At 35.9% G+C, this 8,075-nt stretch overlaps 1 non-coding gene across 1 annotated transcript; it reads right to left on the bottom strand.

Moving 5' to 3' along the window:
* Positions 1-7,010: 7,010 nt before the first annotated feature.
* LOC127098966 (small nucleolar RNA R71) lies at positions 7,011-7,117 on the bottom strand. Its single transcript, XR_007793646.1, has one exon. It is a non-coding gene; the product is annotated as a small nucleolar RNA R71 (small nucleolar RNA).
* Positions 7,118-8,075: the final 958 nt, after the last annotated feature.

The raw sequence follows: 8,075 nt of genomic DNA on the forward strand, positions 1-8,075 counted from the left end.
AAGGCTAGTTGATTGCAAAATCAACATAAGTATGGATGAGATTAGGTCCCCCACTTTGCATATTCTTTTTGTATGTGGTATGTTTCATGAGCATAGCCCATTATACTATGTCTCTAACATGCATTAACACCAAAATTCTATTGCCCGATCTCAAATAGTTGTGACTTCTACATAAGTCCAATTACGATTGCTTAACATAGTGCTAAATTTGTAACACCAAAGGCATGGAATTCTAGTTAATGAGATTGTAAGTCTCCCCTCTTTCATGGTATTGTGTGGGAACTTGGCCTTTTTTCCTTCCTTCGGAAGATGTCTTGGTTCAAGGATCCATGCTTGTGATAAGTGGGTTGAGTGTTCTCTAAAGAATGACTTAAACAAAACAAAAGCAAAATCAATACTAACTTCTAATCAACTAACAACTAACATTTAATTTCAAGTCATTTATTTTTAATGCACTTTAATTTTTAAGCTTTACTCATTTGCCATTATTCAAACCATTCAAGTTGTTTATTTTAATGTCATTTTCACTTTGCCCATTTGGGCCATGTTTTGTGATATATTGTGTTTGGACATACTTGTGTGTTTGTGTGGTCTTTTGACCTTAATGTACATAATAAGAACAAAAACCCTAAAAAACATTTTGTGTGGGCTGTTGGTTTGATCTGAGACTATTGGACTTAGAATTTAGGCAACACTCCCTATGCAAAGGACTTGGCCAATGCCAACTTTCATGAAACCAAGTGCTTGTGAAGTAAACATTCATCTGATACAATATTGAAGATCCATTTGAGTTTATCTGCAACATGATTATAGTAAAGTTGTTATTTGGAACTTGTGTCTAATGCCATCTTTGAAGTCATCTGATACATGGGTAATTATGAGGAAGATCATGGAGTTGCTAAGCTTGGATATGGCTATCTTTATTTGATGCCTTGCTCTACAACTTTCTATTTGTATATTTATTGTTGTTTGATTCTAAAAGTCCAAGGGAAATTTGGGTTTCTATATGACATTCTTGTCTATTGGATTGCAGCCCATTGGTCAGATCTTTTCAACTCTTAACTTTTAAATTTTTGCTTAGGATTAGTATCTTCATCTCCTCCCCACTTATTTAACTTCAAAATCTCTCCCTCTTTTAAAAAATCTTCTTTGCTTGTGTCTGTTTTCTAAACTTTGAACATATTGCAAATTAGAAACCTTGGCCTTATGCCATTGCATTTTCAAACTTTTTCTTAATCAAACTTGTAAATAAACTTAACTATACTTAACTTAAAATTTCAAAAGCCAAAAGAACTAACACTCATTTAAACCATTTTTAGGCCCTTGTGCCTTTGCAAAGCTTAAATTTTTATTAAAAGAAATGCGAAATTGATACCACGAACTATGAGGTTTTAATCCCTCATTTTTATATTGGTACGTAGGCACAAGTCCGAAGGTCTTGTCAAACACAAAAATATAAATAATGAATTCTTTTCTCATCCCTCCACTCTATTTATTGCAAACATCTTTTGTACAAAAACACATATGCACACAAAAAAGGGCTCCCTAGGAGTATCTCAGACACTTTGGGTGCTAACACCTTCCTTCTGTATAACCAACCCCCTTACCTGTAATCTCTGGCATTTTATTAGTTTTGATTTGAAAACTTCTTATTTTTGGGTTTTGTTAGTACTTTTTCCCTTTTCCCTTGGAAACAATAAAAGCACGGTGGCGACTTTGGTTTTATTGACGTCTTACTTATCCATAGCTTGATGGTCATGAATTTACCGCTACACATTGCCATTTGGCTTTGGTTTGACGTGTTCGGAAGTGTTAGCAACTTATTTCACGTGGCTTGGATTGCGTTTCTAATTTTTTTATTGCGGCTTGCTTATGCAGCTGTTGTCATTTTTCTTTGAAGCTACCGTGTTTGGCATGGCTTGTAGCTTATTGGTAGTTTTTTATCCGCTTCGTGTTTGGTCTTTCACGTTTTTTTTTTGCGTTTGGATCTGTAGTTGCGTCTTGCAGCTGTTTTCACTGCATTTTTTGTTTCCAGTTTGGTTAACGTGTTGGTTTGGCGTTTTCCATTTTGTTGTTGTGTAGTGAATAGAATAACATGGATTAAAATGGATTTTAATGAAACTGGATAATGGATTATGATGGGTAATGGATTAACTTGGATAATGGTTTAAATGGATAAAAAATGGGTTACTTGGACTTAATTGAATTTGGATAATGGATTGAAATAAAAATGGATTAACTAGTTTTGGATTTTAAATGGTTATTGGGACTTTAAATGGATAAATGGTTCAAATGGATTTGGAAATTGGGAAATGGGTTAAAGAATGACTAATGGGCTAAGAAATGGATATGAATTAATTGGTTAATTGGTGTTGTGATATTGGATATCTGGATATGATTTATTGAAGATGGATTTTGAATCAAAATGGGCTTAATTCTAATTAACCAAAAATGGCCCATTAGAAAACGAAATAAAAATCTACAATGGTTAAAATTCTAAAAATTTAATCGAACTTCCAAACATCAATTTGAATCAAAATTAACTCGAATAAAAATCCATTCGAATTAACTTGAAATCAAAAATTCGTTTGAAATTGAGATCAACGGAAAAATGTTATGATGCAATGATGAAAAGATGAATCGAATAACGACATGCAGTGAACCAATGAACCCAAATGATCACAAGACTTGTAAATCATATTAAACCATGGTTGAATGAAGTGACTGAACAAACGCACCAGTGCACCAAGAAACACATGAGTTCAAGTCATGTGTCACCTCTAGTTGTACCATGCTTATTCAATGAAATGAATGGATGAGGATGATATGCAAATGTTTGGAGTTAGTGACCTATACGATTATGTGAAGGGTGGGGCGAATTTTAGGGTATGACATGACCAATAGATTAGAGTTATGAGGCAATCGATTGACATAAAAACAAATTTAATAAAAAATAAACATTTATTCATCAGATATAAACATTTTATAAAATAAACATTGTATAAACATAAACATTTTATAACAACAAAAATAAACATTTATTCATCAATCATAAATTTAAATAAAGAAGAGTGCATGTACCTTGTTAATTTTTGTGAGAAAAATTCAGATGAACTTATCGAGGATCTTGATTCGATTAGATGTCACTTTCGCTTAGAATACCAAGACCCCTTCTGATTTTATAAAATGCATCTCTTGCCAATGGCTTAGTGAAGATATCTGCTAGTTGATTTTGGGTATCAATAAAGGACATTTCAATGTCACCTTTGAGAACATGATCCCTTAGGAAGTGATGACGGATATCAATATGCTTGGTTCTTGAGTGCATCATCGGATTCTTTGAAATATTGATTGCACTTGTGTTGTCGCATTTGAGAGAGATGCTTCCTAGGTTTACACCATACTCGAGAAGTTGTTGCTTTAACCAAAGAATTTGAGCACAACAGCTACCAACGACGATATATTCTGCTTCAGCAGTGCTGAGAGCCATGCTTGCTTGCTTTTTACATGACCAAGAAACTAGAGCATTTCCAAATATGTGACATTTTCCACTCGTGCTTTTTCTGTCTGTTTTGCATCCTGCATAATATGCATCAGAGAAACCAACAAGACTACGTATACTACCTTTGGGGTACCATAAGCCAACATTGGATGTTCCTTTGAGATATTTCATTATTCTATTTACAACAGCGAGGTGATATTCCCTTGGACATGCTTGAAATCGAGCACATAAATATACACTAAACATAATATCTGGTCGACTAGCTGTTAGATATAACAAGGAACCGATCATACCTCGATACTTAGTGATATCAATTGGAGTTCCGGATTCGTCCTGATCAAGATATGTCCCCAATCTTATTGGAGTGGCTATATCTTTGCAAGCATCCATGTCAAATATTTTGAGAAGCTCTTTGCAATATTTAGATTAATTTATGAATATCCCTTCCTTTGTTTGGTTGATGTGCAACCCAAGAAAGTAGTTCAACTTATCCATCATGGACATTTCAAATTCTCCTTGCATGATTGTTGAGAATTATTCACATAAGGATTCATTTGTGGATCCAAATATGATGTCATCTACATAAATTTGCACTAATATAGTGTGATGGTTAATTCTTTTGATAAACAAAGAAGTACCCACTTTACCTTTTTTGAAACCATGTTCGCAAAGAAAGTTACTTAACCTATCATACTAAGCCCTTGGTGCCTGCTTGAATCTGTACAAGGCCTTTATGAGTTTGTACACATGATTGGGATGTTTGAAGTCTTCAAATCCTGGAGGTTGACTTACATAAACTTCTTCAAGTATGTATCCATTTAGGAATGCGCTTTTAACTTCCATTTGGTACAAATGAAAATTCAAAGATCAAGCATATGCCAACAATATTCTAATTTCCTCTAGTCTAGCAACCAGAGCAAAAGTTTCTTCAAAATATATACCTCCTTCTTTTATATAGCCTTGGGCTACCAATCTTGCCTTGTTCCGTACAATGCTATTATTTTCATCTAGCTTATTTTTAAAAATCCATCTAGTACCAATAACATGCTTACCTTTTGGTCTAGGAACTAGATCCCATACTTGATTTCTTTCAAATTGATTAAGTTCTTATTGCATGGCTAGAATCCATTAATCATCATCTAAGACATCTGTGACTTTAGAAGGTTCTATTTGAGAAACAAACGTCATGTTGAAACAAGCATCTTTAAGATTCGACCTAGTAGATACTCCCTGATTTATGTCTCCAATGATTTTGTCAATATGATGGTCTCTTTGCGTTCTCCATTCTTGAGGAAGATCTTCTTGATTTGTCTTTTGTTGAATGAGTTCCTCTTGATCTTTTATTTGATTATCATTATTGACTTTGGTGGGTTCTAATCACACTGAATCACACCGCGTTTTTAACTCAGATTTCACATGTTTATTAGGTCTTTATTATCATTTTACTTGTGTTATGCACTATTTTATGTTTTTTTTCCAGGTATTTAGCTCTTTCGGGGCCTTTTTAGAAGAAACGAAGCAAAAAGACCAAAAATTAGGGGTTTTCGACAAATATTCTACACGTGGCGTTATGCATGGCGACCGCTATAGGAGAAGCCATGACACATCAGTCCTCAACCAGGAGGAAACCTCCACGATCCCATGAACTTTCCCATTCACACACATGGCGGGCCCCGTGAAGGGGTGGCGGGCACCACCTTTGCATTTCATGTTCCCACTAAGGAGAAGTTGAAGGGCATGATGGTCTTTGCATGCTGCTGAGTTCCTCTATAAATAGGCCGTTCTAGTTCATTTTCAAATCATCTAACTTAGTTTACAACACTAAGACTATATTATCATCTGTAAAAGCGGTAATCCGTCACATCGAGGGGTTATCGCACCGTAGTGTAATTGAGTTGGAGCACTTTGATTTTGCTGTCGTCTTTATCTTCAAAGTCAAAGGTTTATTTTTCTTGTACCATATTTAAAGCCTCCGTTTGGAGCAAGTTCAAATTTAATCGCTTTTATTTATTTTACTTGTCATGGTTTACTTTATTTAATTTCTTGCCACGCTTTACTTTATTTAATTCCTTGTCATTGTCTTTACATTATTTAATTTTCTCGCCGTTATCTTTATTGCTCGTTTTAATCGTTTTACACGCTTTACTTGTTCTTCACGCCTTACATTCTAAACTTCTTTTCATCATGTTCAACATCGTTATATTTGTTTGTATTACCATGTCTGGCTAAATCTTTCAAAGGTTAGAATGTAAGGATCGCGGTTAAAGAGATGTTTCACATATTGAATCTGTAGAAATGCTTTAAAGGCTCTTTTGATTTTTAATTCGAGTTTTATGAAACAAACTTAGTTAGTTTTAACTACTCAAGGCGTGCGAAAGCACCCTGGCTTAGTTAACTAGAAATTTTTATCACTTTAAGGAAAAATGATTTTTGAAACTGTTTTCGGACGCGTTGATAGATTTAAAATCAGGAAACTCCTTGGGTAAACTTTCCAAATCAAAATCACTTTTCAACTAAGTTTACGAGTCTTATTTCTTAAAAATAAGTTTACTACTTTAGCATTCTGTGCACCTTTTATAAGTGACAATAAAAGGCCTTAATTTAAGGGTAAACTCGGTTCTAAATACGCGAAAGCGACATTTCCTGTTAAATGGATTCTTTTCAAGAGTAAAAAATATTTCCCCATAAGTAGTTCTATTTAGACAATTGAAACATCGTTTAACTGACGTGAATTACATTCAAGCCTATCTTTATCTGCACTGTATTTATCATTTCCTTTATTTACTATTATTTTGCGACATCAATATCTCTTTTGTACCGTCTTAGATAAACATCGTAACAATAGTAATCGATAGATTGATGATTTGGTCTCTATGGGATCGATATTCTTTTATATTACTCTGACGTGATTCATGCACTTGCGAATTGATCGGTCAAGTTTTTGGCGCTGTTGCCGGGGACCAACTTCGTCAAATTTCGTACCCTGTCGTTACACCGTCTAGACTAAGGCATTATTAGTCGGTAAATGAGAAGAACCCGTAGTACCGGAAATTTAGTAGATCCCTTAGCAGAACCCGAATGTTACACTCGTACACACCTCTTACTCATCCGAATTAAGAAAGCTATGGCCGAGAATCGCGACTGGAGACCTCTTAAGGAATTGTCCCAACCCTCTGACGAGGACCCTAGTTCTAGTATAGTAAACCCCCTCATTCCTGCCAACAATTTTGAACTAAAACCATCTTTACTACAATTAGTGCAACATAACCAATTCACGGGTCTCGCTACTGAGAACCCAAATCAACATTTAAAAGTCTTTGTCCAACTGACCGGCACCTTTAAATCCAACGGCGCTTCACCTATTACGATTCGTTTAAGATTATTTCGTTTCTCCCTCATAGATAGAGCACGTTCATGGTTGGATTCACTTCCAGCTAACTCAATAACTACCTGAGAAGACCTTAGAAGAGTATTCCTTGCTAGATATTTTCCCCCTAGTAAGACTACTGTTCTTCGAAACCAAATAACTAGATTTACTCAAAACCAAGGAGAATCACTTTTTGAAGCTTAGGAGAGATACAGAGAGCTATTAAGAGTCTGTCCACACCATGGCCTAGAACAATGGTTGATCATTCATACCTTCTATAATGGACTCTATTATAACACAAAGATGAGCATCGACGCTGCCGTTGGTGGCGCGTTGATGAACAAACCTTACCCTGAAGCTTGTGACCTAATTGAGGATATGGCCCAAAACCATTACCAATGGGGAACTGAACGAGCATCAGTAGAGAAAAAGGAGACCCAAGGTGGAATACATGAGATAAGCTCTATGGACATGATGCAGGCGAAAATGGACGCTTTAGCCCTTAAGGTCGAACATATTTCTACAAACACTAACACCGCGGCGGTAGTCCACATAGAGTGTGAACTTTGTGGATCTAAAGGACACGAATCAGCGGAATGTAACCTTTTGAACGACCTGAACACCGACCAAGTGAATTACGCCCAAGGTAACCCATTTTCAAACACCTACAACCCTGGATGGAAGAATCACCCGAATTTTTCCTATAAAAACTAGAACCCTATCCAAAATTATGCACCTCAAAGACCACAAGGTTATCAAACCCAAAAACCAAATCAACCTATGCAAGTTGTGCCCCAGAAGTCTAACCTTGAGAAGATCATGGAGAACATTATATCAGGCCAGACTCAGCAAAACAAAGAATTCCTAAACCAAAACATTCATGTAAACAAACTGATAATGCAATTAGGGACCAAGGTTGATCAGATAATCACTCACAACAAGATGCTTGAAACCTATATCTCACAGGTAGCACAAAACCAAGCCCCGCAAACTACACTTGGAGGACAATTCCCTAGACAACCTCAACTCAACCCTCGAGGGCAAGCTAACGCTATCTCATTACGAAGTGGGACCGCTTACGAAGGGCCTCATAACCCAGCAATGAGCGAGTCCAAAGCTTCTAAAGAAAATATACCTACAAACCAAGGAGAAGAACCAGTGGAACCTGAAAAACAAACCGACCAAGAAGGAGAAGCCAAGGATAAA

This window comes from Lathyrus oleraceus, chromosome 6 (assembly GCF_024323335.1).
Source record: "Lathyrus oleraceus cultivar Zhongwan6 chromosome 6, CAAS_Psat_ZW6_1.0, whole genome shotgun sequence".
Classification (NCBI taxonomy): domain Eukaryota; kingdom Viridiplantae; phylum Streptophyta; class Magnoliopsida; order Fabales; family Fabaceae; genus Lathyrus; species Lathyrus oleraceus.